At 36.8% G+C, this 11,320-nt stretch overlaps 1 long non-coding RNA gene and 2 other non-coding genes across 3 annotated transcripts; all 3 read right to left on the reverse strand.

Annotated features, from left to right (window-relative positions):
• Window positions 1-4,924: 4,924 nt before the first annotated feature.
• Window positions 4,925-9,969, reverse strand: LOC135752944 (uncharacterized). Its single transcript, XR_010533394.2, has 8 exons — window positions 9,928-9,969; window positions 8,813-8,884; window positions 8,683-8,716; window positions 7,796-7,996; window positions 6,429-6,501; window positions 5,659-5,735; window positions 5,528-5,566; window positions 4,925-5,429 (listed from the first exon to the last, which is right to left on the reverse strand). It is a non-coding gene; the product is annotated as an uncharacterized lncRNA (long non-coding RNA).
• Window positions 7,248-7,412, reverse strand: LOC135753164 (U1 spliceosomal RNA). The gene has a single exon (XR_010533473.1). It is a non-coding gene; the product is annotated as a U1 spliceosomal RNA (small nuclear RNA).
• Window positions 8,195-8,385, reverse strand: LOC135753219 (U2 spliceosomal RNA). Its single transcript, XR_010533527.1, has one exon. It is a non-coding gene; the product is annotated as a U2 spliceosomal RNA (small nuclear RNA).
• Window positions 9,970-11,320: the final 1,351 nt, after the last annotated feature.

Raw genomic sequence — 11,320 nt, forward strand, 5'->3', positions numbered from 1 at the left:
TTTCATGGCGAAAACGCTGAACTTTGTCAGGCCGCCACGGACACACCTTCCAACGAAAAGTCAAAAGCTCCGCAATTTAACATCGCAAAGGCCTTTAGATGAGATTGACCAAATATGATGACGATCTGACAAAATCTCTAGGAGGAGTTTGTTAAAGTACGAAGCCTGGAAATGACAAAATTTGCACAGAAATCACAGCAAAAATTAAAAATGGCTGACTTCCTGTGAGGTTTAGAGCTTCGCTCCAAGAGACTTTTTTGTAGGTCTTGGGGTGATATATGACCCTACCAAATTTCGTTTCTGTAGGATTTTCGTAGCGGCGGGGCTGTTCTCTTGAAATTTTGCAGGTGGCGCTATCGAGCCATTTCTGCACGCCCACTTCTGGCGCCTATGCCACATGTAAATTTTTCCCACTTCTGACGTGTGTGCAACGTTTTATGACTTTTTGAGCTTGTTTAGCCTGTCAAAATGTGATTCATTTAGCGATACTTTGCCAGGCCGCCACGGACACGCCCTTTAATGAAAAGTCAAGGTCGTTGCTTTTTATCATCACACAAGGTCTTGAGATTACACTGGTGAAATATGATGTTGATATGGTTAAATACCTAAGAGCAGTAAGTCACAGCGTCAAACATGGTATTTCCTGCTGCCTCTAGGTGGCGCTATGAGTGTTACTGAATTATGCCATGTTGATGTGTTCAGGCCTGGACCCTTATCAAACGTGTGAAGTCAGGGGCAGATCGGACAATGTATGCCTGAATTACATCAGCTTCCTGTTTCATGGCGAAACATTACACTTTGCCAGGCCGCCACGGACACGCCCTCCAATGAAAAGTCAAAAGCTCCGCAATTTAGCATCGCAAAGGCCTTTAGATGATACTGACCAAATATGATGATGATCGGATTAAATCTCTAGGAGGAGTTCGTTAAAGTACGACGCTTGGAAATGTCAAAAAATGACAGAGAAAATTCAAAATGGCTGACTTCCTGTGGGGTTTAGAGCTTAGCTCCAAGAGACTTTTTTGTAGGTCTTGGAGTAATAGATGATCCTACCAAATTTCGTATCTGTAAGTTTTTCGTAGTGGGGGGGCTGTTCTCTTGAAATTTTGCAGGTGGCGCTATCGAGCCATTTTTACACGCCCACTTCTGACGCCTATACTACATGTAAATTTTCGCCACTTCTGACGCGTGTGCAAATTTTCATGAGTTTTCGGGTATGTTTAGGCCCTCAAAAATGCGATCCATTTCGGAGAAGAAGAAGAAGAAGAAGAAGAAGAAGAAGAATAATAATAAACGGAGCAAAAACAATAGGGTCCTCACACCCTGGTGTGCTCGGGCCCTAATAATAATAATAAACGGAGCAAAAACAATAGGGTCCTCACACCCTGGTGTGCTCGGGCCCTAATAAACGGAACAAAAACAATAGGGTCCTCACACCCTGGTGTGCTCGGGCCCTAATAATAATAATAAACGGAGCAAAAACAATAGGGTCCTCACACCCTGGTGTGCTCAGGCCCTAATAATAATAATACACGGAGCAAAAACAATAGGGTCCTCACACCCTGGTGTGCTCGGGCCCTAATAATAATAAACGGAGCAAAAACAATAGGGTCCTCACACCCTGGTGTGCTCGGGCCCTAATAACTAGACATACCTATTCGGGTCTGCTCCCGTTTGCTGTGATGACGGGGACTTAGTCCAAAGCACATTTTGAGGAATACTTACACATTTTACTTCTTATTTCTTTGGAATTAATTATTATTTATTTTCAATTACAAAGTATGCGATCTGATTTTTTTAATCGCGGTGTTTGTTTTATTCCTCGTTTCTTTTCCATGCATTTGCTTTATTTATTTATTTTCTGCTTGTTGCATTTAAATGCACATTTGATTTGTTGCCACATTATTCTGTGTTAATGTATTTTTTAACATGTTTATCAACAAAAAGTGCGTTATTATAATTAATTATATAGCTGTGAAATATATACAAGAATTCCCAGCAAAAACAAAACGTTTTTATAACAATTTTCTATTACAATACATAATATCTTAAGCCACTTTGCTTACCAAGTAAATGTATCTCCATTTAAGAATTGTCAGATATTCACTAGAAAACAAGACAAAAACAGTAAGTAAGATATTCATTTACTTTTTTCTTTCAAACATGAATTTACAGACGGCTGGAAATTTTTAATAAAATAACTAGACATACCTATTCGGGTCTGCTCCCGTTTGCTGTGATGACGGGGGACTTAGTCCAAAGCACATTTTGAGGAATACTTACACATTTTACTTCTTATTTCTTTGAAATTAATTATTATTTATTTTTAATTACAAAGTATGCGATCTGATTTTTTTAATCGCGGTGTGTGTTTTATTCCTCGTTTCTTTAGCTCACACAACATTCTACCAAAAAACAGCAGATCATTTTCTACTAGATAACTCCATACACTATGGATTAAAAATGTCCCGACTGCGAACCTGATAAAACCCAGGTAAAAAGCAAATACAAATAAACCATTTTGATTTAGCAAAAGTTTACAAATAAATGCACTCCCTGCACACAACAAGCACGTCTAGTTACCATTCATTTTTTGCGTGATTTAAGTTTCGTCGCATACATTTTGGAAGGCACACGATAAAAACAAAATAAGGCTTTTAATGTATGCAGACTTCATTCTCCGTTGAGGGCTTATCAATCATAATAAACGCTGTTAACTCTTCTCATTGAATGGTCTAAATCCAATGCTGGTAAAGAAATCAAATGTGCATTTCAACGCAACAAGCAAGCCGTAAAGCAATGGATGCAGGCAAACAAACGAGGAATAGCACATACACCACGATTAGATCATCGGGTCTCATACTTTGGAATTAATAAGAAATAATTATTCAGTCTAAAGAAATAAGAAGTAAAATGTCTGAGTATTTCTCCAAATGTGCAGACTCATTACAATAAACGGGAGCAGACACGAATAGTTATGTATGTCTCGTTATTTTATTTAAAATTGACAGCTGTCTAACATATGATATATTTTGATAATACGAAATGCTAAAAAAATAATATAACACCAATCGACAATATATGTTATTGTTATTTTTACAAGTAAATTCATGTGTAGGAGAAAACAAAGCAGCTGTCAGTCCATACTATATTGAGTGGCCATCGTAGTGGTGCAACCTGAACGATGTTTTCCCTACTTCCGGTCAAAGGCGCCATTTTGTGAAATAGGCATATAGGTGACGCTGGAGCACGCGCGGCCATTGTCTCTGTTCAACAAAGCAAGTGTATATATACACATACGCATATTTTTCCTCAATCAATCACCGAATACAAGGTGCAATTCGATGCCAACTGGCCCTTCTCTCTGGTTTCATGTTTGTAAGGAAAATTAAGGGGGAAATTACGATAGCATTTCAGCCAAACATTCATTCGTGCCACACGCTGCTTTTCTTTGAACGAAAAAAAACCCCTCTGCTCCCCCTACACAATTTCTTCTCCTGTTATTTTATGCTTAAAACAAGCAAATAAATCTGCCTACAGGGTAAGACAAAATTTGTGAACTTTTCCCATAAACACTTAATTCAAGAAAAATTGTCCCACCCCACTGGCCATTTTTTATCCACAATACACATTCGATGTCTGCACGCACCATTGTCTTTGTTCAACGCAAACAATTCTGTTGCGTTTTTCTTTGAACGAAGTGCTCCGCCTAGATAATTTGACCCATATTCACATGGGTTTGTTTCTCGTTTTTTCTTTGAGAACAATCTATATAGCGCTTTCCACAATCGTTTTGGTGTTAGCTTTACGTAAAATAGAAACACAGAAAAGTACTGAGCGATGGAGAAACCACGAAGCGGAACTTATTATGGACCACGGATTGGCAAACAAACTGGCAACCACGCACAAAAGAAGCAAACTCTGGTTTTAAACTCACCTTATTTGTCCCCGGAAAACGCCAGAGTCGATGCACGGAGTGGACGTAGCAAGCCTCGCTTCCATAGCCGAAGGTCAAAAATCCATTTAAACGTGTAGTCCCCGGTGTCCACTCGATCTTACACAAAAAGCCGAGAAGCGATACCGCAATGGCATCCGGAGAAGGCGCTGGCTGTCGGGATGGAGGTTAGCGGGTCAGAGGTCCGGCACTGAAGGTCTGCGTTCATTACTCACCGTGTGTATTTCACTCTATACTTGTAAAAAAACCATACAAATACATACAGAAACAGTTATCACTCATACAAAAAGAAACACGAAGGTAAAGCTTCAGTTAATTTGCTCGCTGAATGCTTTTTGCATGCACATACAAAACTGAACAAAACTGATATACTGAACAACATAGGCCCCAAAATTGAGGAACACCAGTTGTTTAGTTAAACTGATTGAATAGCACTTTGCTTCCTATTTGTTAAATATGAAATGAGACAATAAATTACAAATTACATTTCAATGCCTGCAGCGTGTTCATGTCCACACCACAAATAAAACCGTGTGACCCTTTTTTTTTTTTTGGTTAAAAGTTTGAAAGTTTCGAACCTACGCAACACTCTAAAGACAAATGCTCCTAAATAGTAACAAATAAGGGTTCTTCAGCTTGTAACCATAGCAGAACCCGTTTTTTTGGTACTATATAGAACCTTTTTATACGGTTCTATAAAGAATCTTGCCTTGAAAAGTGCTCACCTCAGTGGTGCTATAAAGAACGATTAATTTATCAGCTGTCAGGAGTGACATTTTTGTTATTTATCCACTTTCTAATGTATAGCACTTGATAAGGATTAACAGTTTAAAAACAGAAATGCAAGACATCAGAAAATACATTTATTTTTTACTTTCATAACATGAGAGGTGTCATACAATAACAAATATGTGCTTTAAAATCACATTCCTAAGTTAAAAATATACATAAAAATAGATATATGGATCATTACACAAATCACTACTCAAAGGAAATATGTTAAATAACTGCTTCAATATTAATTAACAATAACATTTGGCCAAGGCAGTCCTTGTGAATAGACATATAAATAGACAAATAAAATCATGACATATATGCCATAGAGCCTGAGATAGAGAAAAATAATAAGGAATTCTGCTTTTACTACCATCTCAGAAATATTGCCAGAATTGGAGGTTTTGTCTCAAGACAGGACTTAGAGAAACTTGTTCATGCTTTCATCACCAGCAGGGCCGATTATTGCAATGGACAATGGATTAAAAAAGTACTGTTACTTGTTTAAAAACCACTTCATGGCTACGGGCCGAAATACATGACAGATATGCTAATCGAATATGAAACCGATTACTCGGATCAATAGGATCAGGTCATTTAGAAAAAACAAGGGTTCACTCAAAACAAGGTGCATCAGCATTTAGTTATTATCAGCTTTCAGAAGAGATCAGATGTGCTTCAACAGTAGACACTTTTAAATCTAGATTAAAAACACATCAGTTTAACTTTGCATTTACTGAATGATTTAAAACAGTACGAATAAAACAGTACAAAAGAATAAAACAGTATGAACCTTACCTGTTATAAAGGGAATGAAGCTTACGGTATGGTGCTTACCTGCAGAAATAAATAAAGTACAATAAGAACACACAGAACTTCAATTTTCAAAATTATTTTAACAATAAATGATGATTATTTAACTGGTTTACCTGTTTGCGATTACCACAGAATCCCGTCACCTGGCTGCGGTCTTCATTTGGTGAACGGTTCTCCACTCATAATTGACCTATACAAGAAATAGAGAAGAATAATAAGCAATTCTGCTTTTACATGTAGATGTGTGCCCCAAGAACACAGACACACCGGCCCCAAAAAGTTTAAACAGTAAACATTTCTGTTATTTTAATGTGGCAAATGTGTCAGCTTTAAAAGAAGCATACATTACCTTTTAAAGAGGATGCGCACTGCGTGAAATACCTTTACTCCCAGCATAAGCAAGCAATTTTCAAAATGCTTTTAAAAGTAATGGTGATTATTTTACTTGTTTAACTGTTTGTGATTACCATGGAATCATGTCACCATCATTTTTAAGCTTGTAAAGCAAATAATGAAATATTGACTTAGTAGGAAAAAATATTTTGGAAGTATCGTGATAAATGATGAAGAAAATATTTTGCAAAGTGATGGTTAGCACACGGTTGATGGTACCTAATAAATTCCATCATATTTTTTTTATTCCTACTATGGAAGTCAATGGTGACTATCTGCTGTGGGTTTACCATCATTCCTCAAAATACCTTCTTTTGTGTTACTCAGAAAAAAACTAATCCTCGTGTTGTTGTAAGCCTGTATGCATGAGTAAATGATGACAGAATTATCATCATAAATTGAAATATCCCTTTAAACTGTATTTCCCCCCCTTAAACCTAAACTTATTTTCTTACAGCAAGTCATTTAGGTAATCAAGAAAATACTTTACCCGTTGTCTTTGTGAGTTAAACAAATACAGCTACGCTTCCAGGTCTGTCGACGTTGCTGTGGTTTTTCGACAGCTGTAGTATGAAGGGTAGCGAATGAATGAATACATTGCAAAAAATCATTTCTTACTTGTTATTTCGAACTGTTTTCACTGTACAAATATCTAGAAAGTCTTAAAATAAGATGCATTTTTTGATGAGCAAAATGCCCTAAGAAAATAAGCCTAGCCTTTAGGGAGAAAAAAACTCAAAATTTAAGCGAATTTGGGCTTAAAACAAGCAAATAAATCTGCCAAAGGGGTAAGAAACAAATCTAGATATAAACACTTAATTCAAGAAAAATTGTCGTAGCCCATTGGCAGATTTGTTGGCTTGTTTAATGTACATGGATGTACAATATTTCAATTTGTCTTGTATTTATTAGCATTTTGTATTGCCCAACGCTGTCTATGTTGTTTAACTGTTGTCATTTTCTTATAAAAGCCTTTATAATTTATTAGTTTGGATGATTGCCATTCCCGAGAACCTCTTATATTGGAAGGAAAAGAATCATCTAAGCATTATTTTGTTGACTGTCTCTTAGACATGTAGCCGTTTGATTGTGGTTCTATTCAATGGCTAGTCTATTCTTTTGGAATGGTCAAACGTCTATTAGATTTTCACTGACAGCCCAAATTAAGCCTTGTTTTAGCCTAGACACATATTCGCTGTCTATTTGAAATTATGTAGTCGTTAAATAGCCGCTTTTTTGATGACTAATGTATTCTTGGGCCGTGGTTAGACGTCTCTTGGACAAAAGAATCTATTTTTAACACAAAGGTCAGGGGAGAGCGCGAACGCAGTCCCCCACTATCAGAAATTTTGCAGTCGAGATTCCCACATTTGGGGAATTCGCAAAGGGTCAGCACAACCGGAGTGCAATGGCTGAGCCTCGCCCTGGGTGAACCACCTTCATGATCATGGTGTCTCCCCTGCCAGGTAAGTATGAGCGACACCCTTTGAGGCCAGACGGACGCATCTTCCTGTGACCGATCACATCGACGGCGCCCCCGAAGGCCATCCGACTAACATTTCATTACTGTGTGTGACCAGGTGGAAAGCGCACGAAGCCACGTCTGAGACCACACATTCTTCGAGATCTACCCTATTTTTATTCCGTTTCCAGCCCGGTTGAACCGTGTAGAGTGAAATATGTGAAACAATTTAAATCAAATGGATTTAAATTGCGCATTCAAATATATGGTTTCGTTATTACAAAGTAACTTTACGTGGAATAGAAACAAATAAATGTACAGAGCAATCAAGAAACAACGAAAGCATAGCAATTTTAGAACGTGGATAAATAAAAACACAGGGCTCAATGACTTACCCGTTGTCGTTGTGAGTTAAACAAGTACAGCTATGCCTCCAGGTCTGTCGACGTTGCTGTGGTTTTTCGACAGCTGTAGTATGAAGGGTAGTGAAAAAAAGTTTTCAGGTGTTTTTAACATTCCAATCGGCCTCTTTCGCTTTTGTTGCACCTTCAGCTGTGTCGAGGATGTTTAATTCGTCCTCGGATCACCACCACAAACTTGTAAAGAAAATAATTAAATACATTACAAAAACATTTCTTTGTCAGCGTGTTCATTTTCACGCAAGCTTTTCGTTAAACCAATAAAGCCAACGAAAACACAGCAATTTTAAAACACACGGATTAGAAAAAACACCGTCATTCACGCACAGAAGAAGCAAATTCTTTTTTTATACTTGACTTATTTGTCCCCGAGAAGGGGAGCGCACCATTCATGGAAACACTGCAATACCATGTTGATGCATGGAGTGGAAGGAGCAAGCGCCGCTTCCATTTCCGAAGGTCAAAAATCCATTTAACATATAGTCCCCGGATAGGAGACGTATCAGACATTAAACTGATAAGAACAGATACTACACTTGATCTTAGCCAAAAGGCCGAGAAGCGATACCGGAATAGACGCAGCCAAAGGGGGAGCCAGCGAAGGCGCTGGCTTTTGGGGTGGAGGCTAGCGGGCATTTAACTCTATACGTTCTCATTGTATAACCCAGAGGTAGAACGTTGAGCTAGCAGATCAGAAGTTCATGTTTTCTAAACCCATGCAGAAAACACACACACAAACTGTTGGGAAAAAGCAGTCATCGCTTAACCAAACAGAAACATGAAGTAAAGCTTCAGTTAATTTGCTTGCAGCTTGCAGATCCAATACGTCGATCGTAAAGGTAATGCCGGTAGATCGCACATACCTTAACTGTGTATGCTGCTCCACGCCTCCACGAGCTTCGGGAAACAGAGCGCAAAATTGTCATTATGGTCTTGGATTAACTGTGAAACATGCTTTGCCTTTCTTCTCAAATGTGTTTTCATAAATCTTACGCTGTCCGCTGCAGCTCAGTCGTCTAACTTCTAAAATTTACCAGGATGCGCATTTTTTCCTTGATGCAGGAACTGATCCACGCTCATGAGAGAGAGAGAGAGAGAGAGAGAGAGAGAGAGAGAGAGAGAATTTAGAATTTTCAAAAAACCTTTATTACAAATTAAAACATTTTCATAACCTCAAATCAGAAAAAACAAAGGGGAAAAAAAATATATATATATAGTAACGGAAATAACAAAAAATAAGCCAACATAGGAGCAAAGACCAAATCATCTTCAATAACCAGACACAGAGCTCCTCCATAATACCAAATCAATTCAAAAGAAAGAAGATCATTCATTGCTTTTAAGTATCTAAAACCAATAAGGATTCTAGATTTAACTTATTTTAAAAACTGCTAATATATCATGGCTTCCAGGTCTGTCAACGTTGCTGTGGTTTTTCGACAGCTGTAATATGACGGGTAGAGTGAAAAAAAAATGTTTAAGTGTTTTGAACATCCCAATCTGTTCGTTTACTTAGTATTTTATTCATGTTTTCGAGTTAAAAAATAATTCTTAAATCAAGATACATTTACTTAATAAGCAAAGTGGCTTAGAATTTAAGTCTTGTTTACTGAAATAAATTCTAAAATGTAATAGGTTAAGGCTTAAAACAAGTAAAAATATCTGCCAGTGGGGTAAGAAAAATAAACCTAAATTGAGTTTATTATTGAATTAAGTTGAAACTAGAATTAAGTTTATTTTTCTTACCCCGCTGGCAGATATTTTTTACTTGTTTTAAATATAAACCTGTTGATTTTTATAATTTATTTCAATTATTACAAAGTATACGATCTGATTTTTTTAATCGCGGTGTTTGTTTTATTCCTCGTTTCTTTTCCATGCATTTGCTTTATTTATTTATTTTCTGCTTGTTGCATTTAAATGCACATTTGATTTGTTGCCACATTATTCTGTGTTAATGTATTTTTTAACATGTTTATCAACAAAAAGTGCATTATTATAATTAATTATATAGCTGTGAAATATATACAAGAATTCCCAGCAAAAACAAAACGTTTTTATAACAATTTTCTATTACAATACATAATATCTTAAGCCACTTTGCTTACCAAGTAAATGTATCTCCATTTAAGAATTGTCAGATATTCACTAGAAAACAAGACAAAAACAGTAAGTAAGATATTCATTTACTTTTTTCTTTCAAACATGAATTTACAGACGGCTGGAAATTTTTAATAAAATAACTAGACATACCTATTCGGGTCTGCTCCCGTTTGCTGTGATGACGGGGGACTTAGTCCAAAGCACATTTTGAGGAATACTTACACATTTTACTTCTTATTTCTTTGAAATTAATTATTATTTATTTTTAATTACAAAGTATGCGATCTGATTTTTTTTAATCGCGGTGTGTGTTTTATTCCTCGTTTCTTTAGCTCACACAACATTCTACCAAAAAACAGCAGATCATTTTCTACTAGATAACTCCATACACTATGGATTAAAAATGTCCCGACTGCGAACCTGATAAAACCCAGGTAAAAAGCAAATACAAATAAACCATTTTGATTTAGCAAAAGTTTACAAATAAATGCACTCCCTGCACACAACAAGCACGTCTAGTTACCATTCATTTTTTGCGTGATTTAAGTTTCGTCGCATACATTTTGGAAGGCACACGATAAAAACAAAATAAGGCTTTTAATGTATGCAGACTTCATTCTCCGTTGAGGGCTTATCAATCATAATAAACGCTGTTAACTCTTCTCATTGAATGGTCTAAATCCAATGCTGGTAAAGAAATCAAATGTGCATTTCAACGCAACAAGCAAGCCGTAAAGCAATGGATGCAGGCAAACAAACGAGGAATAGCACATACACCACGATTAGATCATCGGGTCTCATACTTTGGAATTAATAAGAAATAATTATTCAGTCTAAAGAAATAAGAAGTAAAATGTCTGAGTATTTCTCCAAATGTGCAGACTCATTACAATAAACGGGAGCAGACACGAATAGTTATGTATGTCTCGTTATTTTATTTAAAATTGACAGCTGTCTAACATATGATATATTTTGATAATACGAAATGCTAAAAAAATAATATAACACCAATCGACAATATATGTTATTGTTATTTTTACAAGTAAATTCATGTGTAGGAGAAAACAAAGCAGCTGTCAGTCCATACTATATTGAGTGGCCATCGTAGTGGTGCAACCTGAACGATGTTTTCCCTACTTCCGGTCAAAGGCGCCATTTTGTGAAATAGGCATATAGGTGACGCTGGAGCACGCGCGGCCATTGTCTCTGTTCAACAAAGCAAGTGTATATATACACATACGCATATTTTTCCTCAATCAATCACCGAATACAAGGTGCAATTCGATGCCAACTGGCCCTTCTCTCTGGTTTCATGTTTGTAAGGAAAATTAAGGGGGAAATTACGATAGCATTTCAGCCAAACATTCATTCGTGCCACGCTGCTTTTCTTTGAACGAA

Source organism: Paramisgurnus dabryanus, chromosome 18 (genome assembly GCF_030506205.2).
Source record: "Paramisgurnus dabryanus chromosome 18, PD_genome_1.1, whole genome shotgun sequence".
Taxonomy (NCBI): domain Eukaryota; kingdom Metazoa; phylum Chordata; class Actinopteri; order Cypriniformes; family Cobitidae; genus Paramisgurnus; species Paramisgurnus dabryanus.